The following is an 18,834-nucleotide window of genomic DNA, read 5'->3' as shown; positions in this document are numbered from 1 at the left end:
GTTACTTATGACCTGGACTCGTTTGCATTTTTATTTTTTTAGTATTTATTTTAAGCTCCCTGGCAAGATTCAACAAAGCTGCTTCGCTGTCTGCCGCTCGGCTGGGCGGGTGTGTGAACAGCAACCCCTCACCTCCAGGCTCTGCTCCCAAGTATCATCTCCAGCGCTAGCGAAATGTAACTCGGAGGTGGGAACAGTGAGGATCTGGCCTCTGCAACTTCCCTGACAGTTACTAACAAAACAAAAAGTTGTAATTAACAGCTCTGCTCCTATGCCACCCAGGGTTTGGGGATTTCTAAGCCAACAAGACACAAGGGAAACACAGTCCCTGCTGCTGCAGTCAGACCCAGACGCTCTTAAGACTCCAAGATTACCAGTTAATTCTTTCATCATTTTTAAGGCAAGTTTCAACTAAAAGGGAGACAAATATAGTATATTGGCTCGTACAATTCTATCGGTTTTCTACTTTTCAGCATTTCATTAACTGACAGCAACAGAATATTTGTGTTTGAGCAGAGTCCAGATTTGCTCCAGGACACCACATTCTGAACCAGCACGCGGCTCTTGATGCATCCAAGGACAACAACCAGCTACACACAGGGGAGAAACAAAGAACAAAACCAGTGAAAACTACAACTTCCCATTTTTAAAGTTGACTTAGAATGAATCAAGCTTACTTTGTTTCTGGCACATTGCTGAATTCTGACTCAGTAAGCAAGAGATAAACTGTCAGCTCCCACGAGAACGGCAGGAATCGCAGAGCTGGGCTGTGCTCTTGCTTCAGGAGGTTTTTTCCAGTACACTGTATATTTTTTTAAAGCAACAATCTTATAACTTTAAATATGGAAAAAGGTAGGAAAGCACATGGCATTTTACCATGTCACTTCTGGTACCTTCCAGTACTGAGTAAAATTCCACTGCTTCCAGAACTTTCAGTAGAAGTCAATCCCCTCATCCCCAGACCCCAGTCCTGCAGCGGTGTGGGGAGAAGGGCAGGAGGCTTCTCCTCCCAGCAGATTCATTTCCCAAGGCCAGAGGAGTTCAGTCCCAGCAGCACAAACACACCAGCAGCCAGTACTTAGTGGTGAACACATCAGAGTTTATTCTGAGAAGCTACAGGAGGCACTGGATGTTTTTCTTGTGTGAGTCTGGGACAATGCTATCGTCTGGAGGGAATGTTGGATAACTGGGGCTTGGAACAAGCTGGTCTAGTGGGAGGTGTCCCTGCCCCATGGCAGGAGGAACTAGCTGATCTTTAAGGTCCTTTCCAACCCAAACCATCCTGTGATCCTGTGATAAATGCCCCAACCCACCTCAGGGACATTGCCTACAGGGGCAAGACAGCACATTCAGTGCAAAATACAGATGGGTGAATTTTAGTACAGCAAACCAGTAAGACTTCTGTATAAGTTTTAAAACAAGTCACTTGATTAACCTTGGGATCACTTTGAATCTTATCATTTATAAGCTGCATCATTTTTAATTTAACTCTTTCACACAGAACCTTAAAATCAACTGCCAGAAAGCTGAGTATATCCAGCTCACAGGAATCAGATCTTGTTTAAGCCACCTGGGAGATTTCTCTCTTGCTTCTAAGCTGAAGTGGAAGGCTGTCCCGAGGACATCTCCTACCTGCTGCCACACCAGGACTGGGGCTGGGGGGACACAGAGCTCCCCAGCACAGATCCCCCGGTGCTCAGCCCCTGCAGCAATCTTTTGTCTCAGCAAATAGCTGAAGCATTGCAGAGTGAGGAGTTGGTCACTAGGATGAGATCATTCCCAACAGCAAACTTTATCAAAAAGCTTTTTGTTACACACTGTTGTACTTCAGAGAGCTGGTTTCATTTTAGGATTAATTAGTAGAGAAGTTCTTTTACAGAGAGGTTTCACCTTATTATTCAGAAAATACTCTGTATCCCTCCCCCTCTTTTTTTTTTCCTCCTGTATTTCTATTTCTTTAGATTTAGAATGCCTAGGAGACATGACTCAATTTTTTTTACCAAATTATCAGAATAATTAGGGGATGGCTTCTAACAAGTATCAGAGGGGTTAGAGAGAGACTTTTTACACTCAATCACGTAATTATTGAGGCTGGAAAAGACCTCTGAGATCAAGTCCACCCTATGGACAGGGCTTTACATTCCGTTTTTTTTCTTGGCATTTGAAAGAAGCAGCACTTTGAGACTCTGTAACATCACTTCAGCAAAGCTTTTGCCTTTATTCCAGAATAAAATACACTGAACTGCCTGTACCTGAATAAAAATAATGGAAAGTATGGAAAGAGAAGGCTGCTACTAGGCAAGGCACCCTTGCTGAAGAACAAGCAGGAATAAAAATAAAAGTAGCAGCCATAGTACCAATTTTTTTTTCTTTTAATCCCCCCCCCCCCCAATAAAATCCAAACACTGTTCTTGGGTCCCTGAAGTTCAGGTCAGAGGAGCTGAGACACCAAAAACTGCACCACCTGCCCTGGTGCTGCAGAGGCTCTGACAGCCAAGCCCCCCATGAAACCTCAGCCACTGGCTGAAGTTCTGCTGCTGCTGCTGCACCTCTCTGACAACTGAGAAAGCCAAATATCCAGAGGATTCTGGATTTGTAAGCCCAGCATCCTCACTCAGACCTCCAAAGGAACCGATCTGACACACAAAGCAAATCACTGCAGGACATGGAACAGGCACAAACAGCCACAAGCTGGAAGAAAACCAAAGCATCTTCAGCCTCCCTGGTGTAAGTGAAGTGGGCTCCACACCTCAGGAGCTGGAGAGCCTTCAAAGCCATCTTCCTCACTTCCACCCAACCAAATGTTTTCCACAGGCACTTCATGCACAGGAAGGGCAACTTCTGCACATATGGGAACCCCAAATGCAGGAGATGGGTGAGGCTGTGCCTGCCTGTGCTCCCAACTGCTCTATGAGCAGAGGCTGAGAAACTGAGGTTTGTTCAGGCCTGAGAGGAGAAGGCTCAGGGGAGACCTTCTGCCCATGTTCAGTGCTTAGAGGGGGCTCCAAAGCAGCTGGAGACTCCCTGTGTCCAAGGAGTCCCATGGACAGGACAAGGGGCAATGGGCACAAGGTGCTCCTGGGGACATTCCCAGTGGACACCAGAGGAAAATTTTTCCCCCTGAGGACAGTCAGACCTTGGAATGGTCTCCCAGGGGAAGGGGGGGATTCCCCCACTTGGGAAAGTTGGAAGTCTCAGCTCCAGGGGTGCTGAGACATCTCAGATCAACAATAATATGAGAAGGGTTGGAGCAGATGGGCCTTAAGGTCCCTTCCCACCTGAGACTCTGGGATTCCATGAACTGTTTCTGTGCTTCGTGCAAGAGGCTCGCTGGATAAAAAGAGAAATAATCCTAAGGACAGCAGCAAGAACTCACAGCTCCTGACACCTGAGCATCCTCTTTGCTCCACTGCAACTGAACATGCCAATTTTTTAACCATTGTTTAATGCCAGTCATGCAAGAATTCTCAGCCCAGCCATGCAAGCCAAAGAAAACTGCATAATTAAGATCTGCCATCCCTTAGCACCCAACTGAAACAAATCAAAATGCAGTGCCATTTAGTAAGGGACAGATCACAGAAATTAAGACCAAAGGCAAAAATACAGCTAACTGCAGCATTCAGGAATCAAAAGCAACTTTGATTATGTTCTCTGAAACAATCAGTTCTGCAGATCTCTAGAAGCACAGGCTGCCTCTTCTCAGAAGGAAACACAGACACCTCAGGAAGTTTCACCCTGTGCTTGGTTTGTTTCTTCTTTCACCCTAGCATCTGCTACCCCCAATTCAGCCCCCTCTGCAGCCCTTCAGCTTTAGCTGGATGGAATGAATGAATCACTTAATTAACCCAGAGCTTACACAAAAGAAACATGAAAGCAAGAGACTGCCTTTATTCAGATCAATTCGGTGACCATCTTGAAAACTGAATTTCACTTTTTTTTTTTTTTTTTAAGTAATATCAGCCTAGCAGAAGTAACTTAGCAGAAACTACCTGAGAGAGAACAGTTCACAGGCAATCTCCAGCCAAAAAACCCTAAGACTGGAGACAATTCCATAAAACTGGAACAGCAGATGAAAGTGGTCCCCATGTTATACACAGCCCCCTTCTCAGGTAGGATGCTTCTGGAAAGTGCATTTCACCCAGAACTTGCTGCTCCTGCACTTCAAAAGACTTAGAGAAAAACTCTGAGAACAGATAAGGAGGGAGATGAGAGTGGATGGTGTGTGACCTGCAGGCTGCAGGTCTGATAAACGGTGCTGAGAGGACAAAGGCAACAGCAGCAGTAACCCAAGATAATCTTTTGTTGTTCGGAGATAGGGAGAGCTGGAGCTGGGCTGTTTCCTCAGCAATCCCAGTCCACGCATGTTTATTATTTGCCTTCTGAGAAGGAAAGGCATTTTTTGTTGCAGTAAGTCAGCCTTCACAGCACAGATAAAGGGGCTCTGAAGAAGCCAAGAGATGCACCTGAACATGCTTTAATTTTTCTTTTCATATGCTATGAGAGCAGAGTAACACTGCCTTGCTGACTTAGAAAAAAATAAACGAAATAACTTGTACTTAGCTTGCCCTGTTCCTCTGCTGTTTATGCTAAAACGTTTGCCTTTATTCCCTCCCCCCTGGCCCCAATACCTTCCATTTATTCCTCTAATCTAGCATTTTTTTTTCCTACCCCCAATCCCACAAAAGAAATTAGGCTTGAATCTAAAGCACTAATTGTACAGCTGAAAGAAAACTACTTTGAAAAAGTCCTGTATCAGTAAATGAGAAGTGCAGCTGGGGGATATCCAGCTTCCATTTGTAGTTGGACTTCTCTTAATACCCAGTAACAGCTCCCAGCTTAATCCAAAGCTTATGCTGTATAAATAATAAGGTCAAACAATCTTTAATCAGAAAATTAAAATAATTTAAGGACAGAATGGGGGTTCTCCAAGGCACTTACAAAGTTATTACCTTTCTTTAAAGGTATGGGTTAAAGATTCAGTACAGAGAACAACACTACTCCAGGTGATCTATGTGCTCAATGTAAGAGGTTACTTGTATTTTACTTTTCTGTTTCAGAATGTTGTTTATGAATCACTGTTTATATTTTATTTCTCTGGTTATAAACTGTGAAGTTTCTACTAAGTAACACTAAAACTGTTTAGAAAGATGCAGGATTTTACAGTTCAACAGTCAGAAAGCTCTAAGGTGTTTCAACAAGAAACTGTCTGCTCTCACCTAGTCACTGGGTTAACCCTCTTCACACTTGCAAAATGCTTAATAATTAGGAATTTTTATGGTATGCTGAAGATATGTAACCTTGATTGCCCCCACTTCTCCTTAGGCATTCAAGAACTTGACATCTCTTTAATTAAAAAAAATAAGACCAGAGTTAAATTACTGAATACCACAAATCCTTAATATGAAAATATATTTTTAAAAATGCATTTTAATTTCATACAGATTTTTTAAGAACAATTTTTGACTATTATTTCCAATTTAGTTCACACTCAACCATTTGATTACATCAGAACCTCAAGATTATATTAGAAGATGTCAAGCCTGCCAGAGAATTTCACTTGGGAAATGCAACAGACACAGTCAGCATATTTGGCTGCTGAAAAATAAGGCTACAGATAAATTACATACTAGTGAAAATAAACATACCTCAGACCCGGAGGAAGAAAAACAGTTTAATTTTGATTAATCTTGGCCATTTTCAAGGTTTCTACAGGCATATCCCAGATGAAAACCAGTTGAGGGTCCTTTCAGCAACAAACCTGCACAAAGGCAGCTGTTACCACATCTTGCTTTATTCCACGGAAGAGCACCTGGAATTCTGGGCTGATCAATGGGCATTTAGGTTCTAACACCACAGAACAAAGCTGACAAATAAATACCACAGCAAAGCTGACAAAGAGAAGGATTTCAGAAGCCAGACAGAGGGATGGTCTCAGCTGATGGTTCCAGAACAGCTGGCCAACTCCAACAAGTTCAGGCTTTAAAAATTGCCACCCTCAAACTGGACTCCACACATGGATTTATAACTAATAATTACACCTCCAGAAATTCCTACCTCCCTTCTCACTTCTAGACAGGAAAAAAAAAAAAAAGTTGCCAAAAATGATACTGACATTAAAGAGTATCCCATGTCCTGAAGCTCACCAGTGCACTTGGGCTCTCAAAAATCAGGGTGTGTTGACCTCAGACTGTACCCCAAGGAGCTACAAATGTGTTCTCTACAATTCAACTTTGCTTTTTCACACATGCAGGCTGAAACTGTTGTCCAGAAAAAGATGTAAAATTTCCTGTTTATTTCACTGAAGATGGCACTTTAAAATGCCAGCACTGTTCCAAGGTTCAGTGTTTGAGCACAGGTTACTGAGCAAGGAGGAGAGGAACAAACAGAAGAGGGTATTAAATCTGTGGTTGTCTCATTCCCTTTCCACTGACTGTATCCCCTCTTTAAGGCAGGACAGACACAAATTGGTACAAAACATGACAACAGCATAAGAGAAAACAAATGAGCCAGAAAATAAAAAATTCTCATTGCACAACAAAACGTGAATATCTGGAGTTAATCTTAAATTTATTTCAAAGAGCCTTATAGAAAAAAAAAAAAAACAAAAAAAAAAAAAAAAAAAAAACAAAAAAAAAAAAAAAAAAAAAAAAAAAAACACCAAATAATTATTCCAGTTTAAATCCAAAAAACCCCACAAATATTCCTGTTTAAATAAATAAATAAAACAACAAAACCCATGGGGTTTGCAGGGATGGGTGGTCACAGCCTGGCTGTGTGTGCAGCACTGAACTTGAGCTCCTCTGGCCAAGAGCAGACTCGGGTGGCTTGGGAACTCCAGGGACCCCCTGCCAGCACCCACCTGGCTTCCCTGTGGGTTTCTGTCCTGCTGCAGCCCAGTCACAGAATGTATGACCATATTTCAGTCCTGCCATCCCAGGAGCAGACAGCCAGTCTGGACAACTGACTGCTCTGTAATTCTTTGCCCTACTGGTAAGGGGGACCAGAAAATGGAAAAAAGGAATGGTCTGGCTTTACTGGGGAGAGGGGGCTACACAAAGCTGCTCAGAAATTTTAAAAATAACCTTTATTTATGGCTTCAAATCAAGAAAGAAAAAGCCAGCATGGCACTTAAGAGTTTCCAGCCTGAAGACACACTGTGCTTACGAGCAAGACAGCAGCTTACTGAGGAGACTAAAAGTAGTTTGGAAAGAGTTAAAGCTTTTCAGAGGAATTGTGGATGTGCACTGTCCAGCTCTGTCCCTCCTGCAACCTCCCTGCTGCTCTCTGACCTGCTCTCCCTTCCTTAATTCCTTCCATGCATCCCTCTCACTTTCCAAAGAGAATCCAAGTTACTCCTGAGTGTATTTTCTATTCTCCACTCTAACAGTTCCAAAAATAACTTTCCTATTCTCCCAGTGTCATTTTTGGACCATTTCCTACTCTCATTATATAACCCTGGCCCTCTACTTTAAAAGGGAATCTCGGTTTATCACAGGAAGTCAGTCTCCCAGGGGAAAAAAAAACATCAAGAAGTCCACAGAATGTTTAAGAAAGACACAGTCAGGTGATGCCAGCCAGAATTAGGATTTTTAGAGGTGCTGTATTAAATCACATGCACCAATCAACCCTGAAACTGCTTCCTTTAAAAGGTCTTTGAAGGAAAAATAAGAAAATCACCCCAATATATTCAGAGGTGCTATAAACAGGATCTGGCAGGCAAGGAACATAAATCAGCAGCAGCAGAGCTGAGCTGGGAGCTGCTGATGGAGATGCAAAGAGAGGAGCAGAGCAGAACCTGTGGCACAAACTCAACTCCTGGTAATTAAAAAACCCAAATCACTAACTTTGAACTGAAGGCCTCTGTCAAACACAAAGAAATGCACTGTACATCACAGCTATGTACTGCAAGTTGAAAAATTCAGTTTTTCAGTGCCTCCCAGGTCTTTATTTTTTACTTATTTGGTGCAGAGGTGAATGCAGAGGTTGTGTTTGGAGACAAGGATGTGCCCCTGGAAGAAGCCTTTCAGCAGCACCAGCCATTAGAGGTCCTTTGGCAAGTTAAACATCTTAGCTGGAGAAAAACTTCAGCTTGGAATTGCAAGGAGTTTCTTTATGTTCCCCAGCCCTTTCAAATTCATATTTATTCACTAGAGGAGAGAGAAATTTCATGGAAGCTAGCAGCAAAAGAACAATTATTGCACAATAATATAGAATATATAGAATGTATATTGCACAACAATATAGGATTCCATGAATTAGAGAGTTGCTACAGCTTTCACAAGACAGCTGCTAATTTAATAGAAAAACAGTTGATTGGTTTTGTTTGGGTTTTTTTTATATGAACATCCACAGGTCTCAATAAATACACAGCTTATTGGTTTTCAAGAGCCAGCTGATGCCATCCAATACTCATCTACATTCAGATGCAGAATTATAATTTCTAGTAAAGTCCCCATTATTTTTAAGGGGAAATAGAAGCCTGAAAATGCCAGTTTGAGGCAAATGATAGGCTCTGTCCTTAATAGAGAATTCCCCAGCTGAAAATAGGTTGGACCAAAAGTAAATAAGCTTGGGTTACATCAAACCACTGCTAATGCAGATATACATCCCTATAAATCCAGTCAGTCATTCACCAAATTACACCAATGCAAGCTACTAAGAGGGTCACTCCAGGACAAATATGTAATCCCCAATGTGACACTTGATCCTATTGCCCTACATGCTCCCTCCAAATCCCAATGCAAAAAAAAAGAAAGTATGTTTTACCTTAAACGACCAGTTAAAAAAAAAAAAAAAAAAAAGAAAGAAAAAACCCCAACAATCTGGTCCCCAGAACACAAGATGGTTATATCCTTTAATTCTCATGTTGTAAGAGCTTAAATAGCCTAAAATAAGGTCTAAGAAAAAAATGATGTATGTGCTTTAGGCATAAAGATAGCCTGGAAAAAAGTAAAACTGCAGATTACCTATGCTGTCCCTTCATATGTAAATGGAAATGTGTTACATAAAAGCCTGAGTCACAGAGTTCCCATCACTGTGGTGTCACAGTGGCACCACCTGACACACACACAGGGTGACAAGGCTGATGGCATGTCACCCAAAAGCATTTCATGTGAGCTGCAGGCCCAGCCACTGCTCACAGCTCCAGACATCCTGCTGATGCCCCAGCCTCCCACTAACCCCACAGGGACTGCAGCCTCTCCACTCACAAGTACCAAGTGCTGCCCTCATCAGACATCTCCTCAGGATGGTTTCAAGGGTTTCCTTTTATATCCCACCTTTCTTTCCAGAGGTTTCTCTTTGCCTTTGCAGGGATAAAAGAAAACATTAGCATACATGTAGCTATAATCAAAGCAATACTTGTGAATACTTGTGAAGCTGTGCATCCACAACTGGTGTTAGGATCTTTTATCAGATCCCTAGCACAAACATATTTATAAGTAACTACTGAATATCTAAATCACTTTAAAATCTACATCTTCTGCTCATTAAGAGGTTTGAATCATCTGTCTCTTAACACCTAGAACCCTTTTTCTAATTGCTTTGATTCATGACCAAAGAGAAAAGCAATTTAGTCCCACCACAAAAGTCAGAACGGAAGGAAGAGACAGTGACTCAGTTCCCTCCCATCCTTTACTTCTTCACTCTGCAGAGCCTCATTCCAAGCCTCTGCTGCTGGACATGGCTTGGGGATTTTTGTCACTGTGCTTCCAGAGCCATTGTTTCCAATTACTTTCACTACTATTAATTAAGTTTCTATGGACAGCAGGAAAACTGTTCCCAGATCCCTTCGGACCAGCGGAGAGAAGCACAGGAGCACTTTTGAAGAGCACTACACTTAGTAAAACTGCAACAGAGAAATAGTCTTTCAGAGAAGGCTGGAAGAATTGGAGTACTCAGGGGTTTTAAAAGGAAAAAAACCTAAAACAACCCAAAAAACAAAAAACACAAAACCAACCAAACAAAAAAACCATGAAACACCCAACAAGAGGACCAGGAGGGAATGGGGGAAAAAAGAGGAAAAAAACCCCCAATCAGCAACAACCAAAAGAAAAGTTCCAAACTCAGTATTCCTGTGTTTCTTCTTGACACTGTTTCAGCCCAGCAGAAAGGGAACCTCAGTGGAGACAGTCAGGAGGTCACAGGCAGGAGCTGAGCACTTAACAAGTGCTGCAAGTGCCCCTTCATAACACCTTCCCCAAGCTGCTGCTTGCAGGGGGGGTTCCTGGATTTCTCACAGCACTTCAGATCACCATGAATAATTTCTCAGGACTGCCCAAGTACAAATCAAGCCACAGCCACCCCTGTGGGAACAGAGGAGGTGAGAACTTCCTGAGCAATGACATCAGGGACTGCCCAGAGCTCCTTCTGGACCAGGGGCCCTTCAGCCTAACCCATGACAAGCAGCTCTCACCCAGTGGCAAACCTCTCCCTCTCACTGTGCTCAGCCACAATGAAACTACCAAGAGCCAGAAGTTACCAAATGCCTGGTACTTTCCAGAGGGGATTAAAGGAAAACTGTCACTGAACCACAACTTTCAGATGTCCATTAGCATCCTGGCAGCTTAAGCCACTGCAACCGAAGGTATGGATGGACTGGGGATGGAAAATCCTCCTTTGCACTGCTCTTGTGCTCTTATCCACTACTGCCTACAACTTACAGTGCTCCTCCATCATCTCCTTTGCCTCACTGGAAACATTTTTCCCAGTTCAACATACACTTGGGATCCCCTTCTCCAAAGAGCTGTTTCAACAACTTCCCCTTTAATGGAATTAATGCTGCTCCTAAAGTAGTTTTTAGAAATCCCACCTGATCACTGACCCATTTTACATCAGGCATGGTTCTGTTGGCATTGCAGCATGATAAAAAGAAAGTGTCACATGGAAGAAGGCTGGGACCTTAATCCAGTTTTGGTATAGCAAAAAAAAAAAAAAAAAAAAAAAAAAAGCTGTAATAGGGAAACAAACTCCCTTTATCACACTCCTAGAAGGACAAAGTGCCAGTGTATCTGTAGCAAAGACACACCACAGTTAGTACAAGCAACAAACGACAAGTTGGGGTGAAGGAGAAAGGGAAATAAACCCAAGAAAAAAATCACAAGCGTGTTTGTTTTTCTGCTCTTTTCGGAGGATTTTAAGCATTTCAAACATCAGTGAAACGACTTGTACTACATGACACAGTCCTCAGTTTAAGGGTTCAAAACCCCAGTGGGTGGGAAGAGGGACCACAACCCAGCACGCTCGGGAAGCAGCAGCACCCCCAGCACCAGAGGGGTTTTGCTACCAAGAATGAATTGATCTCATATTCCAGCACTTCAGGAACCCTAACTCAGGAGTATGTAAACATCCTTTGAAATTCATCTGATAAATTCTCCCATAGTTTTGCTTTGTTTGGAGCAAATGTCAACACCCTAAATTCAGCTGAAAAACAGCTTTTGGGGATGATGTAGCTCTAATGCAATTTTACAAAAGGAACCATGAGTCACTCCCAGGCTGGAATGTGTTGGAAGTGGATGACCTAATGCTCAGAGAGCAGCCTGCTTGTTCATAAGGATCTAACTTTAACATCTGCAGGATCTCCCCAGCAAGTAAAGTTTTAAAAAAGAAAAAAATTTTGCAGAAGAAATTTAGAAAGTTATCTTCTTTTTGGCCTATCTGCAGGGAGTACCTCCTCAGCCTGCATTTCAGCCCAAAACTGGTCATCTTTCCATAGAATTCCCTCCACATACAACTCTCTCCCACCCATTTCAGCCCTGGCTGTTCCATGAGAGGCAAGGAGAGCAGGGACCCAACACACCAACCAACACCAGATCATCAGCAAGTGTGGATGGAGGCATTAAAATTAAAGCATTTGTACACACTAGATATGAAATATCAGGAATACAAGCACAGGACTGATGAGCAGGACAAGCCCACTTCGTGTTCAACTGGATTCCTGACAATCTTGCTGAGAATCCTCTATCTGTGAAGGGCTGATTTTTTTTAAGGGTTTTTTAAGGTTTTATGTTCAGCCAGCAGCTGCATGGCTAACTTGCCTGCTACAACTTACAGCCCAGAATTATTCAATACACCTAACAGCCCAGTGACCACCCCTCAGGTTGGAGCCTGCATTATTCTCAGCCTGGTTTCCATTCATACTTGCAAATACTCTGGATAAAAGGGGCAAAGTGTAGGTGGAGAATGGGAGTGAGTGACACAGGCTAATCAGGATTTTAATCATGCTAATGGATGTGATTAACTGCATACTCCTCCTGGAGTCTTCCTGCAGCAACACACGAGTAGCTTGATAGCCAGAATGCACATGAGTGAAGTTCTCAGCCCACTTTAATCTCCAGCTACACCATGTGTGTCACGTCAGCCAGCATGCAGAGATACACCTAATACTTAACCTTATTTCCACCCACATATCAAGTCATCCACTGGGCCAACACCATCATTTTGGGCAGGGTACAAAGACTCCAAACTTGTGTCTGTCTGCTCTAAAAGTTTCTTTACAAAAAAAATAAGTTACAGCTTCAAAAGACTGGAAATCTAAGCTGCACAAAGGAAAGTTAATCCAGGGACTATTGCATTACACAAACCTGCCTGAATAATGCAGCTACAACTGGTTTGCCTTGTGGGTTTTTTTCCTAGTTTTGTCCAAATCAGAGGGACATTGCTATCTTTATCTCAAAGTTAGTATCTTGCCAGTCCTTGAGAGAACTACTAATTCAGCAACTGCCACTGTCTTAGAAAAAATTCCTAAGAGGCCAGGCAAGAATGAGAAGAGCAATAATAAACAGTCTTCTCTTAACAGCAAGGCAGTTGAGTACACAGGAAAGAAATCAGACCCTTCCCTCCCTCCCCATTTCTAGGGAAGGATGCATGTAAAGCAACAGAAAAAATAATCCACCATCCTCCCACCTTCCAGAGCCATTTCCAGGGATGAATGTGCATTTTGGAGTTTGAATATACCATCATTTACATATACATTCATTTCTCATCTGGGTAGACTTACACTTCCCCTTAACACAGTGTCTCCCCTTTCCTAAAGCAACAACTGCAACCATTCTGCTCTCAGGAGCAGCAACATTTGCAATGTATGAGCTTGTCTGACAATCCACATAATTTAACAACTTCTTCAGAAGAATCCAAGATGAACCTCGTTTAAGAAAAACCAAACTACAAAAACCTTAGCACTATCCTGATGTATTTTTAGAGACTGCTAGAGCTTGAATAATATTTAGCATCACACTAAGTCCTTTTTAGTTAGACTAGCTAATATCTTTAAACAAATTTAAAATCTCATTTCTATCAGTTAAATTTTGAAAACTTTAGCAAGAAGCCACCCCAAGAGCAACATGGGGCATCAGCATGAGCTGGAGGTGTTTTATTCTTTGTGTTACCAAGTCAAAACCTGCACAACATCATCATCAACTGATTTCACTGACCTTTCCTTCCCACATGAAGTTCTTTTGCATGTGCAAAATACTATGTCACTAAATTGGCCTCTGAGTTGGAGGAGGCTGGAGCAGGAAAACATGGGCTTGCCTGCTGTGTGAGCCTACCTGTAGGCATTATTCACATGGGCTGCACTTTGTTCAGCCCAGCTTTTATGCCACCCCCTCAAAAGCCTGATCCAAAGAACATCCCTTTCTTCTGGGAGATGAACTCTCTGTGGCAGGTGATGGCAGAGAAGATGGCTGAGGCACAGAGTGGGGCTGCTGGGCTGTCTGCCCTGCTCACAGCCCCCTGATTATACAGCTGGGTATGGTTTCATTTGCCTTCAAGGAAAAAAGAAGTGCAAAGAAAGTCAGATCGATGGCACTGTTAAGACACGAGGAAGCCACAGACAGAGACCTCTGACTGAGCCAGAGATTGATCTGGTTTAACTGGGACAGGAAGTGGAAACAAAGGTACAGGAAATACCCATCTGCCTTTCAGAGCAGCATTAGCTTCTTCAAATTTGCCTTTGAAACTGCAGAAGCACATCCACAGAATGTAATTTTGCTGTCTGCAATCAGACTGGCAGCACCATGATGAGTAACATGCCTTCAACTTCTCCTTCTCCGAGGAGAGTGGAATTTTATCTTCCAAACTATGTCTGGACTAGCAAAATTAATTGGGATTTTTCTGGACCAAACAAGGTATAGTTATACATTATTTGGCTTTTAAGTAACCATCACTTTCATTTGAATTTGCAAGTAGCCTGAAATCACCTTGACAGACTTCTACCCTGTCTGACCAGTGGTTTCCCTTAGTCATAAGTCTGGCATATATCAGAATCTGAAGTGTGCAGAGCAGTGCTATGCACAGAGAGCTGAATGCAGCCTGAGTACTGAGTTATTATCTGAAGATACTGAGAGAGGGCTCAGTAAACATGAGGTAAGCTTGAGAGGAGCACTCGAGAGCAGGAATAGTGCTAACAGTGATGGGTCCAAACTAGACCTGAACTCTGCAAGAATTAAAAAATGGTTTAATGGCTCAGATTCATTTATTTCTAAGGAGGAGAGGTAACCACTAAAATACTACAGGAGTTGGGACCTCAAGTATAATTATAGCTCTATTTGCCAAAATTAAGGCTGTGTCAACCCTTTTAAAAACAGCAGAAAGCACACGCAATTCATTTGTTTAAACTGAGTGTTCATTATTTTTCATAAAACCAGCTCAAGACTGGCAATCAAGTCGTGCTCCACACTCCACACAGTCCTACCTTGGAAAAAAAACAAGTCACTCCTGTTTTCATTTCCTATTTCTGTTGATGGGGTTGTCTTGTGCTTATGCTGCTGGAGGTGTGGAAAGTGTTTCATATCATGATAGAAAGAAGAGCCTGAGTAACACTTTGGTATTTAAAACCCAGACTTAACAGCCCAGTGTCCCTGGAAGGGAAACAAATGAGGTTTTAAACCCAAGTGCTTCAGAAGCAGCATCACCATCCTGAACCAACACACACCAGTACCCAAGCAGCTGTCTCCAGCTGATGGGAACCTGTCCTGGGACTATTCACCTCCTCCTGGGCTCCTTGCTCCACCTTTCTACAATGGCCACAGCCCAGGCACAGAAAGCAGGGCTGAAGGGCTGCATTTACCCACCCCATCACACTGCTCATAACCTTCAAAGTTTCCCACAGACAAATTAGGCAACTTGTTAAAACAGATCTCCAGATACCCTGCAAGGGTGAGGTTCTGCAGTTCCCAGAGCTGAGCCATGGTGCTCAACACTCCTCAGAGACTGCCCGAGGAGCACCGGCCAGCAAGGTGGAAACTGACTGACAGACTCATTAGCTTTTAAGAAACAATCTGATAAAGTCAGATATTAAAGCTTTGAGGAGTATCTGCTGGCATAAGTGCAGTGCCAACAGGCTTCCCATTTGTTCTTTGAGGACAAGAGTGACTTAATCCTCTCCTAACATCATCCAAGGACTCAGGGGGAATGAGGGATGACCCACAAAACTGTACCCATGGCAACACTGCTCTGGCTGAACTTGCAGGGCCATGATCTTCAAACCACTGACACTGCTTTGTATTATTTGCTATTTCCCTGGTGCAATTTTTGCAGAGACACACAGTACAGACTTAGTAATATCCACGTCCTTCAGTTTTAGAGTCAACAATCACATTCACAAACAGATCAACTACTCTGCCTTCAAGCTTATTATTTGTTACTAACATGTAATTATCAGCAAAATAAACAGAAGACACAGGATACTGCTTTTGTTGCAACAGCAAGTCTGTTAAGCTCTTCATAAAACTGAAAAAGCCCAGCTCTCCTGATGTGAGGAAGGCAAAAAAGTTTAATTATGAAAAAAAGTTCGTGAATCCTCCAAAATGGATCTGAAAGGACAATCAGAAATTTCATCAGTTCTCAGAATGAAAAGCAAATAAAGAGAAACTTAAAGCAGTTTTAACCCAGTCCAGCCAATGCCACTTTTATTGTAATTGTACTGCTGTGTTGAATGGCTCTGAGTCACAGTTGGACTTTCTCACAAAAAGGAAAAGTTAATCAAGCTACACCAGTACCTTACATGCATGTGTGTGTGTGTGTGTAAATATATATATATATATATATATATGTAGTACCAGCAAAACACTAATTATCAGATTGAATAATCAAGCCCTGGCAAAGAGGAAATAAGCTTTCCAGTTGTAAAACTCCAGCACAGTCCTGTCCTTTCAGTTTGCAAAACAAAGCTCCAGCAACATCACACATAGAGCCCTGGGTAATGAGGGCATAAGGAGCCACCAAGCAAGGCTTGCTGTTCCACAAGCTGAAACACTGAGAAAGTACTTAGATGTCTATTATATTATTCAAGAAGCCTTCCAGATACTCTGCTGAAATGGCAAGCTGGGAAGAATACAGTTCACTGAACAGAAGATTTAAGCTTTAAAAGGAAAGAAAAGAAGAAAAAAAAAAAAAGAAAAAGCCACCCACACTTATAAAAAAGCTAAAATAAATTAGTTTATTTGTTAAATCCACATCTGTTCACATTCCCCAGTCAATGGAAAGAAATAAGGCAGAGCAACCGATCGAGAAGAAACTAAAAAGAACCAAATCCCAACATCTAAATTCAGGTTTAATATAGTCATGGATCATACATCTAACACACCTCCTCCCAGAGAAGCAGAGCTTACCACAGAGCACACTACCTACAGCAACAATCCCTCCCAAGCACCTTTTGGCAGCAGAACAGCACCTCCAGAACCAGAAAACTTGACTGCCTTCAGTTTAAACTTACAAAGGGGCAACCTTAAATCACGCTGCCATAAACGTTTGTTTAATCCTTAACACTCCCAGCTGCTCTTTTTCCGAAGCCCGTCTGCCCACCCTGCAAGCAGGGCCCGGCCCGGCCCGGCCCGATAGAACTGCTGGTGCGGGGCTCTGCCCGTGCTGGGCAAGGCCAGCACCGAGGCCTCGAGTCCGCCGCATCCACCGCGCCCGCCACACCCAGCTCCCCAGATACTCACCCCTTCCTCTGCTACCGAGTTACTGCCCAAATATCCCTGCTGCAAGGCCACAGCGATCCCTGATAGAGCAGGGAAAGGCAGAGAGGACGGTGGGGAAGGACGGGGTGGGGTGGGGTGGGGTGGAGTGGGAGGGGGGAAAATCACGTTACAGAAAGTTTTGAGGTCCCACCAAGAAGTATTGTCCTTGTCAAAAAAAAAAAAAAAAAAAAAAAAAAGGTGTTTCCTACCAGTTTGGGGGGAGGCAGCTCGACAAGAGGTCTCTTTAAGGCAAATCTGCACCGGCAGCAGCCCTCAGCAGAAGAATCTCAGAGAGAGCCCTCCCTCCACCCCCCTCTCCTCCCCATGCAACAAAGACGCTCCCCGGCAGCTCCCACTTCCTCCGGGATGACCCAGCCGCAAACTTCGCCCGGCAGATGCTCTCCTGATGCTCCGGGACCTTCCTCCTCCCTCCCCGCTCCGCAGTTCCCGTGTCACGGACCGCACCGCAGCCCGGCCCGCCCTCTCTCCCCCGCCGCCGGCTGCCGACCGCCTGGGCCCGGCCGCCCCCCAGCCCCGGCGCCCCTCACAAAAGCCCCACAAGCGCTGCAGCCCCCGCCGGCCGGCCCGCTCGCCCCCTCCGCCCCCGCGCCCCTCCCCGCCCCGCAGGGCCTCAGGCCGCCCGCGGCCCCCACCGAGGGCGAGGCCGGAGCCCCCCCGAGCCGGGCCGGGCCGCCCCCTCCATCGCCTCGGAGGGCGCAGCGCCCGCTCCCCCCGCTCGCAGCGGGGTTATCCCCGCGCCCCTTCCCGGCGGTCAGCGCGGATCCCGCGGCGGCGGCCCTTACCAGAGGCGGAGGGGGACGCGGGGGGCTGCCGCCGGGACGGAGCCGCCTGCCGAGTGTCACTCTGCCCTGCGGGCCCGGCCGGGGGAGGAGGAGGGAACGCAGCCGCCCCTGGCCTCACGCCCAGCGCACTACCCTGTAGCGCCGCGGGCGGGCTCTCGGACGCTCCACCAATGGCGTCGCGCCGCGCCCGCCGCCCACCAATCAGCGCCAGCGCGGGCGGCGCGGGGCCGGGAGGGCGGTGGGCGGGGCTGCGGTGACAGCGCAGCGGGGCTGGGTGCGGCGCGGAGGGGCCATGGAGAGGGGCGGGGCTGAGGGAGGGGAGGGGGCGTGAGGGGCATGGCGGGAACTGCGGGCTGAGGGGATGAGGGGTGGGGAGGGGGCGTGAGGGCACAGGGGGCAATGGGGGGGCGGGAGGGGACATGGGTGAGGAGAGAGGGGGCTGAGGGGACGTGGGTGAGGAGAGAGAGGACATGGGGAGGAGAAAGGGGACATGGGTGAGGAGAGAGAGGACATGGGGAGAGAGGGAGCTGAGGGGACGTGGGTGAGGAGAGAGGGGACTGAAGGGGATATGGGTGAGGAGAGAGGGGGATGAGGAGAGGGGACTGAAGGGGACATGGCAGGAGGAGGGAGGGGACATGGGGAGGAGAAAGGGGACTGAGGGGACATGAATGAGGAGGGAGGGGGCTGAAGGGGACATGGCTAAGGGAAGCCGAGAGGGGTCTGAGGGGATGTGGCAGGGGGGGGAAGGCAGCTGAGGAGAAGCAGGGAGGGGAGATGGAAGGAGGGCACTTGGAAGGGCCCAGGGGATGTGGGGTGACAGGAGCTGGGGCTGTCGGGCACTGATGGGGCCTGAGGTCGGCTGAGGGGGCCCTGGGTGCTGCAGGGGTGGGAGGGGGGCTTTGCAGCAGTGCTTTGGAGTTGGTCTCTAGGGGGTGAACCCCCTCCCCAGGCAAGGGGGAGCAACCCCAGCAATGGCATGGCTGCAGGGGTGACACACAGTGACAAAAAGCAAGCAGCACGTTTTGGTTCCTGTCAGCAGAGCTTTGTCATCTCACCTTTGGGCACCACGG

The 18,834-nt window shown here is 45.3% G+C and overlaps 1 protein-coding gene across 12 annotated transcripts in view; it reads right to left on the bottom strand.

Moving 5' to 3' along the window:
- MAP4 (microtubule associated protein 4) overlaps window positions 1-17,890 on the bottom strand; it is a 166,448-nt gene extending 148,558 nt beyond the window's left edge. For 9 of the 12 annotated variants that reach the window (XM_071734492.1, XM_071734485.1, XM_071734494.1 and 6 more), the window contains exon 1: window positions 17,765-17,890. The gene's annotated coding sequence lies outside the window, so the exon portion shown is untranslated. Of the gene's footprint in view, window positions 1-16,943; window positions 17,003-17,170; window positions 17,271-17,764 lie in introns of those variants that run through there. The other 3 variants (XM_071734486.1, XM_071734489.1, XM_071734487.1) reach the window with 3 other exon arrangements.
- Between the last annotated feature and the right edge of the window lie 944 nt (window positions 17,891-18,834).

This window comes from Heliangelus exortis, chromosome 2 (assembly GCF_036169615.1).
Source record: "Heliangelus exortis chromosome 2, bHelExo1.hap1, whole genome shotgun sequence".
NCBI classification, from domain to species: Eukaryota; Metazoa; Chordata; class Aves; order Apodiformes; family Trochilidae; genus Heliangelus; species Heliangelus exortis.
The sequence above is the reverse complement of the archived record's forward strand: the minus strand, read 5'-3'. Positions and strand labels throughout refer to the sequence as shown.